The sequence below is a fragment of the Phasianus colchicus genome, chromosome 6 (genome assembly GCF_987193195.1).
Source record: "Phasianus colchicus chromosome 6, bPhaCol1.hap1.1, whole genome shotgun sequence".
NCBI classification, from domain to species: domain Eukaryota; kingdom Metazoa; phylum Chordata; class Aves; order Galliformes; family Phasianidae; genus Phasianus; species Phasianus colchicus.
This window is the reverse complement of record NC_143441.1, coordinates 50,700,600-50,723,958: the sequence shown is the minus strand read 5'-3', so window position 1 is coordinate 50,723,958 and position 23,359 is coordinate 50,700,600. Positions and strand designations below refer to the sequence as shown.

The following is a 23,359-nucleotide window of genomic DNA, read 5'->3' as shown; positions in this document are numbered from 1 at the left end:
TTATCATCTTGGGGAAGAAAACTTTATTATCTGCTGGATTTGAACTGAGTTGAAAGTGAGCAAGATGAAGATAGTAGAGCGACATATATTTAGGGAAGCAGAGTAGATCCACACGCTCTTCCAATGGCACCATATAATTTGGTACTTCCATCCCAGCCAAAGAAATTTTCAGAGACATTTGCTGCCAGCAGCTCTGTAGAAAGAGCTTTGTTGACAGCTTTTGTAAGTTTAAGCCAGTGACTGTGGATGGCACACAAATGGGATAAAAACACGTAACTTACAGGGCCAAAACTTACAAAGGCATGTAGAGGTCTGAATTGTGTTGAAGTCAATTAAACTTATGTGAGATGAATCTCGCATAACATTTGATGTCTGAAAGAAAGATATGATAAGATATGCTCAGGGATATGATGTAGAGGTGGGTTGTTAGAGTTAGGGTGGTATGGTTACGGTTGAGGTTGGACTTGATGATCTTGAAGGTCTTCTCCAACCTGAGCAATTCTGTGATTCTGAGAAAGGCCATATTGCATAAGCTAGTAAATACAGACTGTATTTCTATAATCTGAGGAAAATTATGACTTGAAAAAACAATTCATTTGAGCTGCTGCAAATACCTCTCTCGAAATGTAATAATTAATTGCACTGAGTTCTCCATTGCATAGAGAGGACAATCTCAGGTAGTGCAAGAAAACAATCTCAAGTACTGCCCAGGCTTTAGGATCTAATTTGAAAATTAAGTGAGATTCATCCTTCCCTAAACCTCTAAATGTCTTTTTTTGAACAGGCATTATAACTCACACATCAATTAATCACTGCCTCGCTGTCATCTGGGACCCATTTTCCGTAAAGAATTATTGACAGTCATTTTTGTTGGTTTTGTACTAGTTGCTAAAGTAACACACTAGGGAGAAAAGTGCTGTCTGAAAGTGTCTCCAAGTGTTGCATTTTGCATGTTGTCTGATAAGCAGAACATTTACCTCGGTGGGAGGTACTATTGTGGAAAGGATGGGCACTTTTCTTCTTCCAGCACTGAATCACTTTTACCTCTTCAGAGAGGGAACACTGGCTCCAATCCTAGTGACACAAGTGAATTATCACCCATCAAGAAGCAGGTATGTGAACTCCAGTTAAAGTTCCCTCCAGAAAACATTTGACTCAGCAGCGTGAGGCTGAGGAGGGGGGAGCAGGATGGTGAGCTGTCAAGTCATCTGAAGTCTCATCGTGCTTCAAGACAAGCCAGAGAAGCCATCAACCCCTCTAAATTGCAACTTTGCTCCAAGTCTGGGCTCCTGACCATGCTTGTAAACACAGACCTGCCACTTAATAATACGTAACTACCATGCTGACTTGAATGGCATGTTTACGAGAGCAAACTCAGCAAGTACAGGAAACAATAAAACCTTGTGCCAGCATTGTATTCTGGCTCTGACTCCGTAAATGACCGCAGTGCCTGACAACATCAGCCTTGGCTGCATTTTAACGACCCAGCATGTATTGTTATGCAAACTATGGATTTCTCTCTAGGTTAAAAAAAAAAAAAAGAAAGAAAAAAAAAAAACAACACCTATATTTTCTTTCTGTTTCCCTCCCCCTTACAATTTTTTTTTTTTTTTTTTTTTTTTTTTTTAAATTCCCTCCCTTCTTCTATCTGCAAATTCCCACAATTACAGAGCCAAGTCCAACAGCTGTTGTGGCTAACGCTGCTGAAAGCCCTGTGGTTAAGGGGCTGGACTTGGAGAACTGGACTTGTTCGAATTCCAGCTATGCCACAGGTTTCCTGGGCAACCTTGAACACGGCATTTAACCTGTCTTTATGACTGGAAGAACATTTTCAATCTTCTTCAACAGGCTAAGAAGATGCAATCTTAAATGAACCTGAGATTTAAGAAGACAGATGAAACTGTGTGTTTACACTTACATATCATTTTTAGGGTTTTGTGTTGTTTTTGTGTGTGTGTGTGCGTGCACATTTTTCTCTTATGAGTTAAGGTCTTTGGCCACCATTTCCTTTACAAAATCATAGAAATTTCAAGTTTTAAATATGCTGTTAAGTTTGTAACCCAGTCATGAAGATTAAGAGAACATAATTTTAGGAAGGAAATTCGACATACAAATGAAAAGAGATGCTTGTTTCCAACTCTCCTAATCCATCTGCCATTAACTCTCTCCAATGGTTGATTATTGCCAAGGTTAGAGAGTATTCCATTGTGCTCTGAACAAAACAGAGTAACACAAAGCCTCTACCACAAAACTTTTCAGAAAGAAAACCAAGCACAGGATTGGATCTTCTTATTCAAGATCTAGTTACAACTAATGCAATGTTACTCGTTTACACTAGATGAGAAGCTGGCCCGAGTGTACACAACCACTGGAAGCCAAAATAGCCACTCAGCTCCCAAAATAAAATTAACAGATAAGCACTTACTTATTAAATCTGACCACAGACTATTCACTTGATATGAAACTTATCTTGCTCCCACTTTTAAATGCTTATGTGGGACCTGTAATATTGGAGAGCATCCAAAAGAGTGCAGAAAAGATGGCAAAGGATCTGGAGGGCAAGGAGTGTGAGGAGAGCTGAGGGCCCTGGGTTTGTTGGGGCCAGAGTAGATGAGGCTGAGGGGAGGGTTCATGCAGCCCCTCATGGCCCTACAGCCCCTCATTGGCCCTACAGCCCCTCCTGACCCTACAGCTCCTCACAGGTTGAGGAGGGGCAGCACTGATCTCTGTTCTCTGTTTACAGTGACAGAGCCCAAGGTAATGGCATGGAGATGTGTTGGGAGAATTGGGTGGGGGTGAGGGAAATGTTCTGCCCCAGAGGTGGTGGGCATGGAACAGGCTGCCCAGGGCAATGGGTACAGTTCTCACAGAGCATTTGGACACTGCTCTCAGACAGAGGGTTTGGATTTTTGGGTGGTGCTGTGTGGGGCTGGGGGTTGGACTCAATGATCCTTGCGGGACCCTTCTAGCTTGGGATGATCTGTGATTTGATGAACCTGTGATGATCAGCAACATTGATGAGGCTTAGTCAATGGAGCCTGAAGAACTGGCAGCAGAATATAATTACCCTCGCTGGGACCGAGAGTCATTTAACTCAACTTTTGGTATAATCAGAGGCACAACAGAATGTCTGGCATCTACAGGAGGATGGCAAATCTGACATAGGATCTCTCATCTGCAGATTCTTCACTTCAATGGCACAAGGCAAAATGTCTTCAGCCACATCAAACAGCAACAGACTGAGAAACTAAATCACAACCTTAGATTTCTGAAAAATAGAGCAAGACTATCTTCTGATTAGGGCTATAATAAATTTAGGAGAAAGACATGCATGAAAACAAAAATATAATGTGCTAACTCATTCCTTGATGAGAAAGCCTTTAGGTGCTTTATTCTGGCATGAGAATGAAATTTACATCTAGTGTGAAATTCAGAGAAGATGCCAACTAAGTGCTTCACGTGGCAGAGTTTATTTTGTTTATGCTGTTAGTTTTGAAAGAAAAAAAAAAGTACAAATACACGCAGTGACCAAAAATAATGGGAAATTATATGAAAACAGACCACAGATTCTCAAGAGACAGCTTACAATTAAATGGGACATGACAGAATTTAAAAAACAACACACAGAGCATGTAGAATAAACAACAAAAAACTGTCCCTCAGGTCTTACAGATTCTGAGGGGCCATAAATACAAGGTAATGATATTTAGGTAAGAGAGGGAGGTAATTCATAGGCTCCCACTACTATTAATTTTGAGGCTTAGTATTTTGCGACTGGCATAACATTGTGTTTGGATGCTTTTTCTTGTGCAGAAGAAAATTCAAAGTTCAGAAGGAACTCTGTATACCATGCAGTTGTTCTTAGTGTATAGGCTATCTCTAAGAAATCAGCATTTTCTCTTGTTTGTAAGGTGCTAAAACCCACAGATCTAGTAAGGAATGCAATGGCTTTTGGAAAGTAGAAGGTCATCTTGTTTCTGACACAGCAGGGAAAAGATCCATTTGGAAACCACACCAAATAAATCCACATATGTGAATATCAATTTTCCTTACACTACAGTGAAGAGAATCTGAGTTACACATTAAAGAATCCGTGTAAAATAGGGGTGAATAGTTGCCTTGGATGTACCTCATTGCCATCAGGTACTTTGGAGGTTTTATATTCTCATTCCCCTACCATCAAAATATTTGGATCCCATTTTTGCCTTGCCCTCAGAACTTCTAATCATACAATAAGCTTACTACTCTGCTGTTGTGAAATAATAAACAAATTTCTTGACTGTTTTGTAAAGAAAACATGTCTTCTGTCCGAATGCAATGTTCATTGCAAAGGAGGAGGAAAGACAAAACATTGGAAGAGGAATATCGGCATTACGAATGAGATTCATGAAAGTCACGGGGTTGCCCAGAGCTGTGGTTAGATGCAAACACCAGTGCAGAGAAAATGGGGTAAAGATTACTGAGTTGCAATATGGCCTAAATCCTTCCATCTGTTGTAGGGCAGGCACATTAGAGACTGCAGAGATTTCTGAGAGGTTTGTGAGAATGTATGCAAAAATGCACAAGAAGACCCAAGTCAGAAACTGGAACTGCTACCATTACTCAATCAGACTGGAATATTTAAAATCAAATAACAGAATCCTTACAGCCTGAGCTAAAGAAAACCCTCAGCAGAGTGGTTGTAGGAGAACTCTGTCTTCCATATATCCATGGAATTTGGAAATATGGGAATTAATGCCTCCTGCCTCCAGTGAGTTGCACTGAACAATGAAACTCAGCATTAAAAATGTCTGAAACCTGATGTGTTGACAGGAGTTGTGAGTATGTTGGAGGACAGGATAAAATTCAATAGGATCTTGAAAAACTGGAGAAACACAGAGGGAAAACTTGGATGAATTCAATTACAAATCAAGTTCTACACAGTTCAGGATATTTTTCCTGCATCCAACTCTAGGCATCTAAACACTAGCTGTTTTGATTTAGAAGTCAGCTAGGACTCTGTACAGTGGGTGGATGCTTTCAGATGATCACAGAATCAAAGAATCACCAAAGTTGGAAAAGACCTACAAGATCATCCAGTCCACCCATCACCAATAGTTCTCACTAAACCATGTCCCTCAACACAAAGTCCAAACGTTCCTTGAATACCTCCAGGGTCGGTGACTCCACCACCTCCCTGGGCAGCCCATTCCACTGCCTGACCCCTCTTTCAGAAAAGTAGCATTTCCTAATGTCCAGCCTGGAACTCCCCTGGTGCAGCTTGAAGCCATTCCCTCTAGTCCTATCACCAGTTACACAAGAGAAGAGGCTGACTTCCAGCTCACTACAACCTCACTTCAGGTAGTTATAGAGAGCAATAAGGTCTCCCCTGAGCCTCCTCTTCTCCAGACTGAACAATCCCAGCTCCCTCAGCCGCTCCTCATAAGGCCTGTGCTCCAGACCCCTCACCAGCTTTGTCGTCTTTCTTTAAACATGCTCAATGTCTTTCTTGCAGTGAGAGGCCCCAAACTGAACACAGTACTCGAGGTGCAGCCTCACAGAGCTGAGTACAGGGAGACAATCACTTCCCTGTTCCTGCTGGCAACACCGTTCCTGATGCAAGCCAGGATGCCATTGGCCTTCTTGGCCACCCAGGCACACTGCTGGCTCATGTTCAGCCGAGCATCAATCAATACCCCCAGGTCCATTTCCTCTATGCAGTCTTCCAGCCACTCCACCCCAAGCCTGTAGTGTTGCCTGGGGTTATTGTGGCCAAAGTGCAGGACCTGGCATTTGGTCTTGTTGAACCTCATCCCATTGGCTTCAGCCCAGCTCTCCAGCCTGTCCAGATCCCTTTTGTATGGCCTCGCTACCCCCAGGCAGATCGACACTTCCAGCCAACCTGGTGTCATCTGCAAACTTACTGAGGGTGCACTCAATGCCCTCATCCAGGTCGTCAATAAAGACATTGAAGAGGTCAGGCCCCAGCACCGACCCCTGGGGAACTCCACTCGTGACATGTTGCCAGCTGGATTTTGTTCCATTCACCACCACTCTCTGGGCCCAGCCCTCCAGCCAGTTCCTTATCCAGCCAAGTGTGCACCCATCCAAGCTGCAGGCTGCTAGCTTCTGCAGGAGAATGCTGTGGGAGACAGTGTCAAAGGCTTTGCTGAAATCTAGGTAGACTACATCAACAGCCTTTCCCTCATCCACCAGATGGGTCACTAGATCATAGAAGGAGATCAGGTTGGTCAAACAGGACCTGCCCTTTGTGAGCCCATGCTGGCTAGGCCTGATCCCCAGTTGTCTGCGATGATGTAGCCCAACTATTTCTGGATGGCAGGAAACTAAAGTGTCTGGTCCTTTTACAGGACTCACTGAGCTAATCCAGCTGATGAACGTAAACAAGAAAGTTTCTGTCTGCTAGGATTAGATGAATAATTACTAGGCAGGGATACATAACTGCACAGAGATGTATAATGAGAAATTAGATAGAAGCTCTTCAGAGGTAGATCTGGGTAAACTGTAAATTGCTTATTTGCCAGCTATGATGTACTATATCAAGATTCAGCAAAACCTTAATCTGCTGTGTTACAGGCAGTCAGTATAGCCAACCCTTTTTCTCATCTGGGGAAAATTACCCGTTCTGAGGTATTGCACTGTAGGAGAAAAATATGGACCTATTCCTTTCTCTGCCTTTAAAGGACCATCATGGTCTTGGTTGTTCGTAATTAAAACAGGACTGGCTTTGTCCTATAGACCTTGGGCAAGAAGTACAAAACAATCTATATCTGTACAGTTGAACCCTCCCCTCCCTGAAGGCAATAGGCTATCTTGCCTATAGGAATTATCTCTGTTTTTTAAAGTTCTTTAAGCCATGTTCTGTTCTGAAGTGTTCTAACAGGCACAGCCCTATCAAACAACATGGATGATCATGTTCAAGCAATGCCCTGGTTATCTTAGTTCTCTAACACAGTCTAACGAGTTCTGACCACCAAAATACAGGCTGTAGCAGAGGGTGAAAAGCTAGGTCAGTGCTTCTGGTTTTAGCTTGGTAGGTCAGGTCAAAATGACATTCAAAGGTGGTCCAAAATGGAGAAGCAGCTAAATGGAAAGTATAACTCATCACCACAGTTTTTTTAGGTCCCTCTCAAAAGAACAAGGTCTGAGTTCCAGGACTTTTTCCATGAGCTATTTACACATCTTCTGTGAATTATTCATGTGGAATATGACAATCCTTCTATCCTTCTTTGTTAACCAGCAACATGGACCTTTATTGGTGAAAATGAAATGATCTTAAGAAGAGAGAATAGTAAGTTCTGATGATACTGGCTTCCCTAAAACATTTTTGCTGGTCCTGGAGGCACTGGAATTGAAACAGAGGTTGTAGGTGCTCCATTCCTGGAGGTGTTCAAGGCTAAGTTGGATGGGATCCTGGGCAGCCTGATCTAGTAGATGACAACCCTGCCCATGGCAAGGGAGTTGGAATTACATGATCTTTAAGGTCCCTTCCTACCTAAGACATTCCACAACTCTATGATTCATAGGATCATATCCCCACACAGAAGAAATTACAGTCACATTCTCCTTACATTTGGTAAGGTGTTACAAGCTTAGCTTTAGACATATTTTCCTCTTAGCATTTCTGAAGCACAGGTCCATAGCTGTGATTACCAAGCATAGGAAGTGTTTCCTTGTATCTCTAAACATGACACCAAAGTTTGATCAATTTGGATCTGTGGAAATTAAGAAAAGATGCAGACACCTAAAAGTAATGTATTGTAAAGCTCAGTGTTATGATGGCAAAATCCTTATTGTTCTCAGCCAAACTACCCTGCCCCTGTCCCCAAAAACATAAGCAAAGATTCGTGGACTTAAATATAAAGCCTTCTAAGGCATTGCCTAAATGACTGGACCAGCTGAAACCTTTGAGAACAAAATGTAAACCTTTCATAACAAGGGGCAAATTTTATAGCTAAAACATTTGTGCAGTATTCAAGAGGAAAAGATGACATTGCTTTATTTGCCACAGACTTCTTGCATAACCTTTGCTAAACTTCTGCGCTCTGAAATTTGCCAGCATTTGTTTTCTCACATTTTTTTCATAGTTTTTACACTGAAGGCAGAATTTAACTTTTCTTGCTTATGCTGCCTAAGGATTAACCTTTTTTTCTCCAAGCAAACTATATAATCTATTCCTTCTACATGCAATAAAAACAGAGTATTTGCATCTTAAAATAGGCAAAATAGAGCTGTGAATCACTGCCTAAAAAATACGGCAATTATAGATGCTGTTGGACATCTCACCCTCTTCCAGTTGCCGCTGTAAATGGGTTCCGTAGGTGTACGCGCTGTTCCCCAAACCCAGGAAGATGTCTGAGACAACTGAGGCATCTCAGATGGATGTAGGTACACATGGATGAGAATCTGACACCAAAGTTCTGAAATCAAGTTCTTTACAGAGAGAGTGGTGAGGTGCTGGAACAGCTGCCCAGAGAGGCTGTGGATGCCCCGTCCATCTCTGGAGGTGTTCAAGGCCAGGTTGGATGGGGCCCTGGGCAGCCTGGGCTGGTAAGAAGTGTGGAGGTTGGTGGCCCTGCCTGTGGCAGGGGGGTTGTAGATTCATGATCCTTGAGGTTCCTTCCAACCCCAGCCATTCTGTGATTCTGTGAGAAGTCTGTGTGGTGGATGAAATGAGATGCCCTCTTCGTGGACCACTGAGGGTAACCTGAGAGTTTACATAAAGCAAGGCAGCTGTGTATTTATCTTGAAGAGATGACTCCTGTAAAGCATTAGAGACAGGGAACATTTCCAGTTACGTATATGTGTAACACCAAAGACTGTATGGCTATCGCCTTCTTGGGATTTCCAGGAGCTACTGTATTTCACATAATAATAGCAGAAGCAACTCAGAAAAGAAAACTAATGCCAGTAGCGTCAGTTTGAATCGACTGAGCTTTTTAAGAGCACTTGCTGCCCAAATATCTGGTGCAGGAGAGATTTGTTGTTCACTGTCTGAAAAGTATTAACTTCTTTGCCTTGTAAAATACTTAATCCCATTTCATAATGACAAGCAAATCATTAAGTAGCAGAAGTGAAAATCCATAAGGTTTGCGTTTAATAAAAGCCGTTCACTCTCTCCAGCTGAACTTTTTAAAAACATGGCATTTCCCAGAGAAAGGGAAGGATTTTGGAAACAGATAATGTTAATAAAAAGCGTAATGCAAAATGCAGTCTCTAAGAGGCCAACCCTTTCTACCAGGCTTAATGTTTTCAGTAATTTGGCAACTTCTAACTAAATTTCTCTCAAGGAAAGAATGCAGTCAAAAAGTGACATGGTAAAGTGGCTATTATTGTAATAATTATTATTTAAATATTCTAACGTGACACTCTAAAACAGTTTACAGAGCAGAGTGTCAAAATACTATGCACCAGCAAATGATTTGTTTGACCAGAACTTTTATTTCTTCCAGTTAGAATTTTATTGGATGGATTTTAATAGCTGAACATTTGGAAAAATGTCTTTAGAGGATGAGGTGGTTGGAACTGCTTAAATGCTTTTATGCAAGCTGGGAAAGCTATTGCTTAAAGAGCAAAATTCAACACACAGCATGTTTGGATAAATTATTTCCAGGCAAAAAAATGATAACCTGAGCTGGCATTCATGATAGTGGGTTTTGTGATATTGTCCCACAGGACATAATCCAATATTAATAGCCAAAGGGAAGAGATTTCCCACCCTTTCCCTTGGGAAACTCTCAGTCATCTGGTATTTGTGATTTGCAGGAAATATATCCTAATCATCAGCTTTATTTTTCCTTCTGTCATTTTTCATCTCCCCACACCTAGTCCTGCTTCAAGCAGTGTTTCTTTTACAGTACCTCTCTAGCACATGTGAATACTGCTTATTCTAAGCTTCATCTCTCATAAATTAAATTTGTGTAAATACAAATGATACTTAATTTTTTTTCATCGTTTCCATTCACAGTCATGTGATTTTTTTTCTTTTTAAAAATATATTTAGAATTTATTTGCCATTTCAAAACACTTCTCGTGAAATATTCGAAACTATAAAAATAAAATAAAAAATCCAAATAATATTAAGCTAATATTCAGAGAATCATAGAATGGCTTTAACTGGAAGGGAGCTCAAAGATCGTCCATTTCCAAGCCCTGTGCTGCAAGCTGGGTTGCCAACCACCAAATCATAGATTAGGCTGCCCAGGGCTACATCCAATCTGGCCTTGAACACCTCCAGAGATGCTGATGTCAGAAGTTCTGGGATTCTGAACCAAGAGTTGTGACCGCTGAGGTGTATCAACCTTGCATTCTCTGCTTACCCAGAGCGTGCAAACATCATGTTAGCTTGAATCTCTTCATTGTCCTGATTCTCCTGGGAGGGATCACTGAGGTCAGTAGGGTCATACATACAACTTATTCCTGACAATTATCTTGGGTCTAAAGGGTAGATCATATGATCCTCAGAGATCTATTTCAGTCTTTGTTCTCATTGTTCTAATCAATCTACGAATACAAATAAGCTCTCGACAGTCTTCTTCATAGTCTTCTCAACTGTTCACAGAATTGTATAACCACAGATTATTCTGTGTTGGAAGGGATCCACAGGGATCATGGTGTGACTGATGTTGTAAACCTATGTGAATAATATTCTCCAGTGCTGGAATCATCTGACATGCTCTTCTTTACATCTTCTTATATCTTATTAGTGTCATTAAATCCTTATTTCTTGCATGCTTCCATTTATACACAGTTATGTGTCCTACACCTACAGAAATTCAACTTTTTAAGTTATTTTTGTTTGTTTGTTTGTTTTGTTTTGTTTCTTGCATCTGCAAGTATTGCTGTGTTGTGGGATCCTTTTTTCCTTGGAGGGTACATTTATGCAGCATAATGCAGCACTGGATAGAAAGAACTAAGCTAAGACAGAGGCAAATCAACTACCTGAGGTCCCAGAAGAGCTATAACTGGATTAACATGAGACTATTCAGAGCTAGCTGAAATATCTTCTCATTGCCATACCCTTTGGGATGGGCATGGGGAGAAAGCAAGGTCTGGATGACCTCTAAGAGGTTTTCCTCTCTCTCTTTGCCAGCTACACTTTCAATAAGGCATGGCAATGGCTGGAGCTCCCCTAATCCTTTGGGAGGCTCACATGATGAAAACTCCTTGGAGTTTTGTGGGAATGGGAAAAAAAGGCACAGGCCTATTTAGCCTTTTCAGAAAGATACAAAATGCCCTGGCTTGCAGTCAGAGCCTCTGGAAAGCCACAAGACTTTATTTAGCTGTGCTTATACTTGCAAAAGCCAAACTCCTGCCAGTATGCAAATAGTCTATCCTGAAGCATCTCGAAGCATGGCCAAGGCATGTAGCTGATTGCATAAGCAGAGCATTTTTTATTGCCTATGCTTGTTTGCTTGTTTGTTTTACAAACAAATATAGAAAACCATCTTTGTATCACAAAAAGAATGAGCACAAATTCATCTCAGTTGACCAAAACACTCAAGCCAAGGGTCTGATCAATATCAGATGTTGATGGACAGCAGAACACCTGACACTATAACTGCCCCTTCATGCCTCTTGCTTTGCATTCTACAATTAGTTGCATCATCATCCTAAATTTAGTGGGACTTTTCCTTTCGGTTGATGTTCAAATCCTTTCTGAAAGCTCTCCAAGCTCACAGCTTGTGAAAGCCCTTCAGCAGCTTCAGCTGCAAAGGTCTTTATTTGGTGATGGCTCCTATTTGACAGCTGCTTTTTGAAATGCGTCCTACAGCAAGTTATGTAATTTATACAGCATTTACTCTTCTGATATTTCAGGGGATTAAAATGCAAATAAAAATATCCTAGAAAATATGGCTCAAGGGAATCTCAGGAAGCCATTCACTCTGTTTACTGAGAAGGGAACAGCTAAGTCAGCACTGGCAATCAATAAATGCCCACAGATCTACTCCCCATAATCTGCTCCACTGTTTCATTATTTTTACTATTAAAAAATTCCATTAGCAAAAAACTCCCCCCAGTTTCAAAATTGGCTCTCCCTGACTGAAGTTTAAGGTCTCTTATCTTGTTCCTAATGGACAGGGAGTTTGGCTTGTTTTCTTTATATGCTACTGTCTCCAGATTAGAAAAATGGTATCATGTTTCCCTTCTGTTTATTTTTCCCTGGATTTTTTTTTTTTTTTTTAACTGATTACTGGAAAGGAAAGATATCAATTCCAGAGAGAAAACACTTGCGCTTTTCCTCCTACCAAGAAACCAGTCCTCAAATAACAAGCACTAAGTCAAAGGTCTCTCATCAAATCTGAAATTTCTTCAGCACATGAAACTAACTTTTAGCTGATTAGAAATTTTGTCCTCAAAATCATATTCACCAATGCCAGGCACATACTTCCCTTCATTTTCTTCCTGATTTAGTTTTAACATCACTCCCCTCTTCTTCTGGAACTGATATTAAATGAATTCCCCACGGGCCACTTAAGTTAGCGCTTTCTCCACTTCTTAACATAACACTGTAATACTCCCAATCTTCAGTGTTTTTTAGGATTTAGCAGCAGTCTGCCTTCAGCATTGCTTAAACAGTCACACAATCTGTAATGAAAAATATTAAAAAGCCATCATGTTTCTCTCGAATCGAAACTGATTGCATGTGGAATTCTAATTTTTTTCCATGAAAAAATAGGATAAATTTTCTTTACAAAGTTGGACAATTTTAAGCTGTTCTACAATCAGTTTAACAGAAGTGTCTAAAAAATAAGATTAGATTGAGATGAATTAGAGAGGTAGAATTCATGTGCATGTTAAAAAATATTTCTAACAATTTACTCCTATGTACAAAAAGCTAGATTTTATCCTTCTATCTTTTTTTTTTTAAATCAAATATACTGATGCAAGAACGATGAAAAATCCTTTTTTATCTTATAAAGTCTCTCCTATTATCTTAATTCATATATTTATGGCATCTCTTCTTTCTGTTCTGCTTTGTTAAAAACTTGCAGCTTTTGAAATCTCTTGCCTATGTCCACATACCTGTGCTGTTAGAAAGCCTATTTTCTCATTCCCCAGGGATATGTTGTCCATGTACCATATATCATATTTTCACTTATCCAAACAATTGTCTTGTCATTGCCCTTCTATCCTTGGATTTTTGCCTGACATTCCCATGCAGATGTGTTTGGCCTCCCTCCACTTGTTTTCACAAGCTGTGTTGGATCTTTCAGCTTCCTTATCCTATTTTCTCATTCCTCTCTGTGTAATATTAGGAATGCACTCACCCTAAAGTATATATTTATCAAGTCTAGATAAAGGATGATCTCTGGAATTGAAAGGTCCTTTGGATCAAATGTACTCTACTCCTTATAGAGCATATTTATTAGTAGCATGGCCAACAAAATGTTTTAAACCTGAATAAGAACATACTAGTTTGCACAAAGGCCAAACTAAGAATAGATTGAGTCTCACTCAATCAAGAATAGTTAAAAGGATTTTTTTTTTAATGCCTAGTATGGGGTAGGATTAGCTTCATCTAGACCCCAAAGTTCAGCTCATAAAGACAGCTGAACTTTGGGATTTGCATATAGGTGCCCTGAGGAATTTCATCTGGTGCTCCAATGGGCACAGTTCTCCCAAAAGTCCATTGTCATATTATCCATATGATGTCTTAGACAAACTCAAGCTTTTCAAGCATCACCAGAGACCTATGTCTACCTGAGTCCAGCCTTAGTTTATACGAAAACTCTAGGAAAATCATGTCTTTGACTCAGTAGCACAATGATAGCTGGCTGGTGTCATCATAAATGCCAAAGATTTCCTGACTTGTCTTCAGATACAGTTCAGAAAGACACAGGTTGAGTTGAAAAATACTTCACTGAGTCATTCTGAGTTCTCCCATGATGTGCATGGTAATGTAATCAAGAGAGATGTGCACCTTCAAGGTGCAGTCAATCTCATCTATACAAACATACCTAGGTTTGATAATTTCAAAGCTTACAAACACTGTTTTTCACAGAATTTCAGATCGAAGCTTATTAGAAACACTTTCTGTTATGGGCACCATATAAACAGCAAGTCATGAAGAGAGACAAAGATGAGTGCAATTGGTGCATTTGTTATGGTTCAGTTGTTTATGGACTGACCTCATTAAACTATGGAAATGGATGATGGTAAAAAATTTAACTTTTTAAAATTTTACTCCTTAATATTCTGCCCACTTTGGTGGAATATTACTTTGTTTTTAAATGTTGAGCTAAATAGAGTTAGGCTGTATTTCTTTTCCTGGTATCTCAGCAGCAGAGTGACTGAGAAGTGCAAATAATTTACTCCATTCCCACACTTTGGGAGGTAATGTGAAGAAAATGCAGATGCCTCACTAAGATGGTGAGTTTGCAGATGTGTAGGAGAATTTGTGTCCTGACAGAAGTTGGTTTTTTAAGTAGAAAGCAATATAAGGAATTATTATTAAACAATGAATTATATAAACCTTTAGTTGCATATATCTTTTCAGAACAGAAGAACACATCCGTAGATTAGCTCTTGTTGAATTAAATTCACAGTTCTGGAGACAAACAATATTCAATCTGGAGTTTTCCCAGAGTTTTCAGGCCAGGCTTTTATTCGAAGCACACAGGTATTATTCTCAATATTGCAAATCAATGAGGCCAATACTACTACTACTACTACTACTACTACTACTACTACTACTATAAGCTGACCTGCTAAGCAGAAATCTCTCTTAAATTTCTCTCACTATTTGAAGGTTTCAAAAATTTCTGCTGGTGAATATCACTTCTGCTAAGATTATTTACTTACTGATATTGCCATCTGCCACTCAAATGCCACCTGTGAACCTCAGAGCTAGAACTGAGTATAACAACCCACCAAGCTACCAACCCCTTCCCAGATCCTTTTTTTTAGAGTGTATGAGATAAGTCTGCACATTCAGTTCTTACCTCTGAAGACATAAACAGATTAGGATGCTCTAATCAGATCTGATAAATGTTTCCAGATATGATAAACATTTATAAATATCAGAAGGGAGGTGAGAGACAAATGGATGAGGCCAGGCTCTTCTTGGCAATGTGAAGCAACAGGACAAGGAGTAATGGCCCAAAACTTGTACAAAGGAAATTCCATACTAACATGAAGAAGAACCTCTTTATGGTAAGGGTGACGGAGCACCAGAACAGGTTGCCCAGAGAGGCACTGTAGTCTCCTATGAAGATATTCAAAACCAATCTGGACACCCACTTGTATGACCTATTGTAGGGTACCTGCTTTAGCAGGGGGATGGACTCAATGAGGTCCTTTCCAACCCTTGTGATTCTGTGATTCTGTGATTCTGTGTAAAGATTGGGGGACAATATTTCCCATGTTTTTAGTTCCATTTCATGCGTCAGAGATCCTTGTCCAAGGATCAGCAATTTCTTCATAATGAAGGATGGAGGAGTGGAGAGGGTGATGACATACCTTATTGCAGTTGGAGGAAAAGCTGAATATTATGGCAAAGTTTTGCATGGGAAGAACTCTGCAGGCCTCACAACACTGAAGTTTTATAATGTCATATATCTTCATTAACCATAAATACCGCAGGAAGAAGTCCACAAATACCACTTTTCTATGCTGGTCTAGCCATGTGGCTCCCTTGCCGAGTGTGGCTACCGTGCTCTGGCATGGAAACTAAAAGGTGGGGAAGTGCCATGGGTGTTCCTGGCAGCTGTGAGGAGGTGGCTGAAGGACTCCGTTTTTACAAGGACTCATAAGGAACTTTAATGTGAGAGCTACTTCTCCCAGGAATGTAATGGGAATTTGTGGCAATCAAATGTGGCCTCAGGAGGGCCATTCAGATTTTAGCAGCTTTTGTGGAAAGATTAAAAACCCATCTAAAGACCGTCCCACTTTTGCTTTTCAATTATCCCAATCCCCTGGGCTTCTTGGCCAGCATTTCAGGAAGGAATGCTGCAGTGTGAACAGGTGATGCCTGCCTTAGACTTCAGACTTTCATTACATCTCCCCTCTTCTCATTCTCCTCTTACCCTTATTCCCAATCACCTTTCCTCATTTCTAACATGCAAATATATAAACACAAAACACAGAGATTCTGATGCACATAGGACTTTCTGTGCTAATAAGACTACTTCTCTGCCTAGTTTAAGATTCTAGAGGCAGACAATGGAATGATTTAAATATGGGTACAGATATGAAGTCCTCTATTCATAATGGGAGCAAAGGAGATGCTTGTAAACATTTTGCTCTGCCCAGACTCTGTTTGTGACTGCTGCCAGACTTCTCTTCCCCAAACCAAGCCTTTACATCAGATGCTGAAGGAAAACAAACAACTCATTGCCAGATGCCAGCTCTTCATCTCACATTGTTGGCATCAACCCTTGCTCATTGCAGAGGGTGGAAGATCTGCTGTTGCTTCTTCACAAAATGGGGATGTTTTCATAGAATGAGAGAATCATAGAATCATTCAGGTTGGAAAAGAACTTTAAGATCACCAAACCCAACTCCAACCCACCCCACAATGCCCGGTAACCATGTCTCTCAGTGCCACATCTACACGGTTCTTGAAGAGCTCCAGGGATGATAGTTGCACCACCTCTGAGGGCAGCCTGTGCCACTGCCTGACTGCCCTTTCTGAGAAAAAGTTCTTCCTAGTATCCAACCTGAACTTCCCCTTGCAAAAACATTTTGTCTAAAACCAAGCATGCCATTGGTCTTACAAGTGTTCTAGTAACAATTACTTATTAACATGCACTCTAAAAAACAGCTCAATTTGATGGAAGGCTGCTCTTGTCATTTCCCATGATGGGCTGGATTCTCATCAGTTCTCATAAGGTCAATCATTTGGTTAATTGAGGCTGGGAAGCCTCCAAGGAAAACTAGTGGCATGAAGGATGCAGTCCTAATAACTCTTGAGATTTGAATCTTCTATCTGAGGCTGTAGGAAAGCAATCTTCTAGCAAAACTGTTCTGTTGAGATAAAAAAGTCAAATCCCTACATGACTGTGTATGTAAAAGGCTCATTGGGAATATTCCTATTGATCATTAAGTGATCTGATAGTAGAAACAGCATTCAACCTCAGGTGTTGTGATTGGACTTGATGGTCTTGTGTTTGGACTTGATGAACTTGAAGGTCTTTTCCAACCTGAGCGATTCTGTAATTCAGTGATTCTATGTTTACATTCATATCAGACAAAGGACCCCTACTGACATGTTTTACTGGGAACTTGAAAGGAAGAGCAAAGAAAGACCTCAGAGTTTGTACAGAGTCTGCAGTAATAAGGTCCTCCTTATGACTGGGGATATACAATGAAGCCAAGGGAAGAAGACTAAAGAAGGCATTTTATTTAGAGGCCTGACATGGCTTATGAGAACCTAAACTTGTTTCCCCTTATTTGATGCTTTTCTCAGTTTGAAAGTAAAAGTAAAATCCAACAAATGTTGCCTCTAAATGGCAAGTAGAACACAACTCTGGCTTTCTTTCAACACCATTAAGAAGGAGGAGAGGATAAGAAGAAAGCATACATTTTATCTTAATTTATCTTGACAGGTTGCCTATAATGTTATTTATATGCTGCTACACAGTGGATTTGTCTCGACTTACATTTCAGGAGTAGAGGAGCCAACTCCTTTTGTTGCAGTGAGCACTGGTCACTCCATCCATAGCTTTTGGGAAGCTGGCAGGTCTATGTGACTTCAGCAAATTGGCTTTCAAGACATTCACCTCCATATCTTCATAGCTAGAACCTTTTTCAAAGGTGTCCACACTCATGGTCTAACCCAGATTTCCAAGTGGAGTCCATTTGTCAGCTAATAAAAAATAGTACTAAATATGCCCCTTGCACTCACTCCCCAAAGAGACAGAGCTCCCACAGTTCCAGTGTCATATTTAACCCCAGTACAAGTATCATGGGGCTGTCTGTCCTGGACTAGACACCAATTTTAAGGTAAATACAATTCTACTGGCCATAGAGGGAGTTCATTGCATGAGGAGGTGCCCACATATGGAAACTCCATTTAGGAATCTTTGTCTCTGAGCTGAGCTCTCTAAAGTCATTCCCCTGTCCTTGGACAAAAATAATCTCTTTCAGCTTTATATGAGGACATAGTAGATGCTCAAATCTGAATACATTAGCCCAGGCATTGAGCTAACGGGGTACATGGCAAAGTGGGATTTTAAGAGCTTGATTTAGTTACACACATACAGGCATCTTGAGCCAATTGAGATGTTAGAGGGCATCTGATACATCTGCAGAGGTCCGCCAGATGTGACATAATGACTACAGGATTCTTGCATCTTGCTGGAGCTGCAGCTGGAGGCAAAATAAAATAATTTCAGACTTCTCAGATTCCATTAGACACTTACACTTAGACAGCTGAATTGGCCCCGTGATACCTTTAAGAGAAGACGACGAACTGCTCCCTAAAGCCATGATTCACCTGCATAAACATTGGCATCTAGTACCATTTGAGACAGCCTGGGCTTTTAAGACATCTGTGAAGGGCTTGCAGATGTGACAGAGTGACATGCAGGAGATCTGGTCCCTTCTGGAGCAGAAACCTAAGACAGAGGATGGAGGTACCCAAAGCACCATAGTTTTTTGCACAAGAGAATCCCACACTGGATGCCTATTTCTCTCCATTATGAAGAGAGCCACGGGATAACAGCTCCAGTGAGAATCTCTACATTCACTCAGGTGAATCTCACCTGTGATTTCTCCAGCTTCTTACATGGTCAGCTCTGCCTACCGTCCCATGAAATACTGCTGATCTCACACATTCCCTTTTCATACAACCATGGAATCATAGAATTGTTTGGAGCAAAGCAAAGGAAGACTAAGGCTTTATTTCTGTGTTGTGCATGGTTGTGACTGGATTCGTGTCTAAAGTTGCCTCATGCTGTATGAGCTGTTTTTTTATTATTATTAATAATATTATTATTTTGCCTCTTGCTGGGTTGTGATTGATTCAGAGCAGTCACGTTGGAAAGTAGAGGCTTTGCTGACCACAGAGGCTGTTTCAGTTTCATTTCAGCAAGCTTGTTATACTCTGTCCAATTCTGTCTGGAATGGATTCACTCATTTTCCCTCATATGTCTCTCCTAAGGTACTTTAAAAGCTCAGAAACGAGGTGAAGAGAAAAGAACAGAAACAGTTCTAATATTTTTATCTTAGCATACATCTTCATCTGCTGTTTGCTTGTTTTCATCAGATGCCTCCATTGGGAACAGAAAATTTCAAATGCCTATCAATTACATAACTAGTTACATTACATTAGCTATTTTCTATCTTCTACCCATAGCAAAACAGGCCAAAAATTCCAAAATGTGCCTTGTGACTCCAACCTTGTAACAGAAAGGCCTGACACATGCATACATACTTGTGTATTCATTTCTTATATTGTATGATAGATTAGTAATTTAAAATACAGTGTGGATTTTCAAATGGCTATAATTTAGGTAAATTAACCCAACCCTTGGAACGTAATAGGCTGAATTCTAGGGTAGCAAACTGCTAATATGCATGCTCCCATAGCCAGGGGTAAACCAAAATGGCAGTGACTACTTACATCTCCCTACAGAACTGACAGATTGAATGACTGGATCACTGTTTATAAGCAAGGTACAGACTTCAGGATAAATCCAAACCAAGGCTCAAAGTCCTGGTTGAGAATCCGTAATGGGAAGCCATGTGCCCTATAGGACTTTTCTACAGTGGCCAGCAGGGTTTCCAGAGGGTTTACAGAGTCCTCCATTACAGTCTACTATGTTCTGAGCTATTCTAGTCTATGGTTAAAAAGATTAACTCGGGCTATGATGGTCTCTGTTTTAAAATATGGAGGTGTTCTACTGAAACATAATTTTGTTAGCAAGGAAACCATTTAATACATAGTGATGAAATTGTAGCTGGTATAGAACTAATCCTAGAATCTGGAAAGAGCCCATCAGTGTATGTGAGCACAGGAAGAAGAATATCCAGAACTGCAGTGTTTCCAATCTTATAGCACTGGGGATGGCACTTGGCCTGAAAATAATGCACCTACATTTAGATTTACAAATGTAGGAGTGCAAATGTATCACTGGTGCATAACCTCCCACAACAGTAAAGCGACAGTCGATATTGTCAATAGGAAGCTTAATTCAGCTGCTCACAGGTAGACAATGTTACATGAGAGAATATAGGATATTCAGGATACTCATATGTGGGTAGCACAAGGAAACAGGATTTATAGGAAATACTTCATCTCTTGAGCAGCAGCTGTAGGCTAAATGGGACAATAAAGGCCATTGTTAATGGCACTAGGCTCCAATATCAGGGTGATTCAGCTCACCTTGAAATGAACGCTTGAGGCTTGATGCTGGATCCTATGTATAGGATGCTAGTATATTTGAGAGGTCCTAGGACAGCTGAGGTTTTTTTTTTATGGACAGACAAATATGACCACAGAACTTGTAGAAGGTGAATTCCACTCTGAAATGACACAGAGAAACCAAGTAAGATATTCTAAAACTCATGGGTGGAAGTATAGCACTGAAAATGTATATTGAGGCAACTGAGTCATCCTCAAAAGGCCATTCACTCCATCTGTTTTAATTTAAATGACAATTCAAGCACATAACTTAGCAAGTGAATTGTTTTTCTCACTATTTTCAACATAAAACTTGTGGAATAAGCTCTAATTTGTTTAGGAAAAGGGAAGAGGACCCATAGACCTGTAAGCATATCTCTGCCTTGGAACTAGGTGTACTGGATCTCTAGCTGCCACCACCTGATGTCACTCTGTGGATATTTCTCAGGGACAGATGGAAGCATATTTGCTAAGTGCAAGGACGTATGCATCATCTACTTGGCTGAAGGCAGCTACAAAGGTACGTATTGGCTTCCGACAGAGGCCGTACCAATCAACAAAGTTGTGCAAGTGGTTTTGTTGGGTGTGAGCAATTGGACTTGTGTGTTGGGAGAATGTAGTAGATTACGTCTTTGCCCTACCCCACCCAGGCCCATTGAATAGGCCATTTCAGAACTCCTTTGGCCTTTTCTTGTCTTGATTTAAGGTACAGGAGCCGCGAGAAGGGATTGTTCGGGGTTGCACAGTGGAACAGATTCATTGTGCCTTGCTCACAGATATGCAGCACTGCCCCGAGATGGAGTGATAAGGCTTGGGCCACGTAGCAGAACTTGAGTTTTCTGTTTTGATTGCATTATTGCAGTATATTCCACTTAATAGGTCCCCTAGTAAATGTCACCCTCCCTCACCTGGCAAGATTTCCTGGGAACAGACTCAGTGTGAGTCATTTCATTGCCTTGAAACAATGAATAAACAGCACACCTAATCCACAGAAAGGGCATGTTAGAGGGGATGGCTTAACAAGTTAAGTAGCAGATTTAAAACACGTAGACTCTTTGGAACCATAGAACTGAATTCAAACAGTGTCATCGGTTCTCTTTCACTCTTATTTTTCCCCCACGTTTTCCTTCTCTTTCTTCCCAGGGTAAACCAAAGGAATATCAGAATACTCTGCAGTAGTTTGGGTTGTTCATCATTGCTCTGGGTGGGCACTGGAAAGCACCAGGCATATTTCATGCAAGTGGGAATTTACCCTATTGTCCTTGGACATATTTTTCCTCCTTCTTATTGTTATGGCCAGGGCAGGCTGGATTTCAGCACCAGTTGATGTGACCTTTGCATGTGTAATTTGCTGAGTGCTTTGGGATCACAAGGGATGAAGAGCTCTGTTTAAATGCAAAGTTTTTATTATTAGCTCCTGTGAATAGACTTCAGGCAACAGGTGTGAATTGGTGCTTGCTTAGCTAAGACTTCCTGCTGTGCTTGCCTTGGACATTGCTCTTGGCCTCCAAGCTCTGTCAGTGCTTCCACAGCTCACACTTACCTTCACAAATACTTTTGTGCTTCCTACAATGGCTATTTTTAAAGGCATCACTGAAATGGAATACTGCCCTGAGGATTCCCCATATTCCCTAAGGATGCAGAGAGGAAATCCTAATTTGGGGTTTTTCAGCCTGGACTTTTCAGATCTTCGATGGCCCACTGTCTACCTGGAAGAGGTCTATCAATACAGCTATGAAGGTATTTATGATTCAGTCCTCCTGTTAGTTCAGTCTTCCATCATGCTGGAAATCCTGTGTGCCACCTTAAGCAACATTCCTCTTTCTTGCCCGTTAACAACACTTTTCCTGTTCTTTGTCCATGGGAAGGAAAGGTTCTTCTGAGTCAAGCTCTTACTCTGTATGTGGTATGATGCCATTATGAACTGATTAATTATTAGTAGGTAATGAGACAGTTGTATCTCTGACAACTTTCAGTTTGTTCTCATGGCCCGTGAGAAAAGTTCTGATCCTAGGTCTTTTTTTTTTTTTTTTTCATACGAGTAGTTGGAAACCTCTATTAAAATTGCATTGCTCCCTTCTGCCCTCAGCTGCTGGTAATTACAGCATGATAGCATCAGTGTCGAATGACACAGACAGGCAGTCATTGGGAAACAATTCCAGGAACACTGACTGAGATGAACTGACCTGTGAGCAGTGGCAACTTGTTCCCAGGGGTTGCCTCACAGAAGCCACGCAATAAGAAAAAATGGAGTCTTGCAGGTTGAGCCAGTGAGAGCGAAAACCATTTGATGGAGACAAATATTTTCCTCAGGGGCAATCAAACTTACTCTCAAGAATGGGCAAAGGGCTTTTCTGTCTACCTAAAGGTTACATTCAGCGACAGAGCATGTCTTCAATAGCAGATCCAAGGTCTTTATTGCTCATCCCAAAACACTCTCTTGGTTTTCCTGAGGTATGTGCTCTTACCTCTGCTCAGACACTCTCCTACTTTGTTTTTATTATATTTTTTTTTCTAATCTGCCTTCATTTCTGTTTTTATCCCAAATGGTTCAACAGACAAATTGGAGAGAAAAGGTCAAAATCAAAGCAATTAAAGCTGATGCAAGTAATTATGGATAGAGCACATATATTCATTCTTGCTTAAGTTTACATACCCTCTACAAAGAGAACAACTGAATGATTAATCCAGAATACAAGCAGTAGGTGGTTGCTTCAGTAGGTATTACAGAGATATCAGCAGTCAAATTCTTTGTACTGTAGTTCAACACAAATGGGAACAAGGCATTGGTTAAAATAGATGTCCTAGTACTGAAAACAGGGATGAGGGAATTCTTTTGATTAGATAATTGTTCACTCTCCCGTGATTGTTTTCAGAACACAACTGGAAACTTTTCTAACTTCTGCAACGTCTGCTTCACAATATCAGCTTTGCTGCAGCACCACCCTGAGTATTTAACTATTTTAGGTCAAGTCATTGCCAGAGAGAGAAATGGGGAATAAAACGCAGGAA

At 40.7% G+C, this 23,359-nt stretch overlaps 1 long non-coding RNA gene across 2 annotated transcripts in view; it reads left to right on the top strand.

Annotated features, from left to right (window-relative positions):
• LOC149917618 (uncharacterized) overlaps positions 1 to 1,538 on the top strand; it is a 54,735-nt gene extending 53,197 nt beyond the window's left edge. For both annotated transcript variants that reach the window (XR_016467941.1, XR_016467940.1), the window contains one exon: positions 1,053 to 1,538. This is a non-coding gene — a long non-coding RNA (uncharacterized LOC149917618). The remainder of the gene's footprint in view (positions 1 to 1,052) is intronic.
• Positions 1,539 to 23,359: the final 21,821 nt, after the last annotated feature.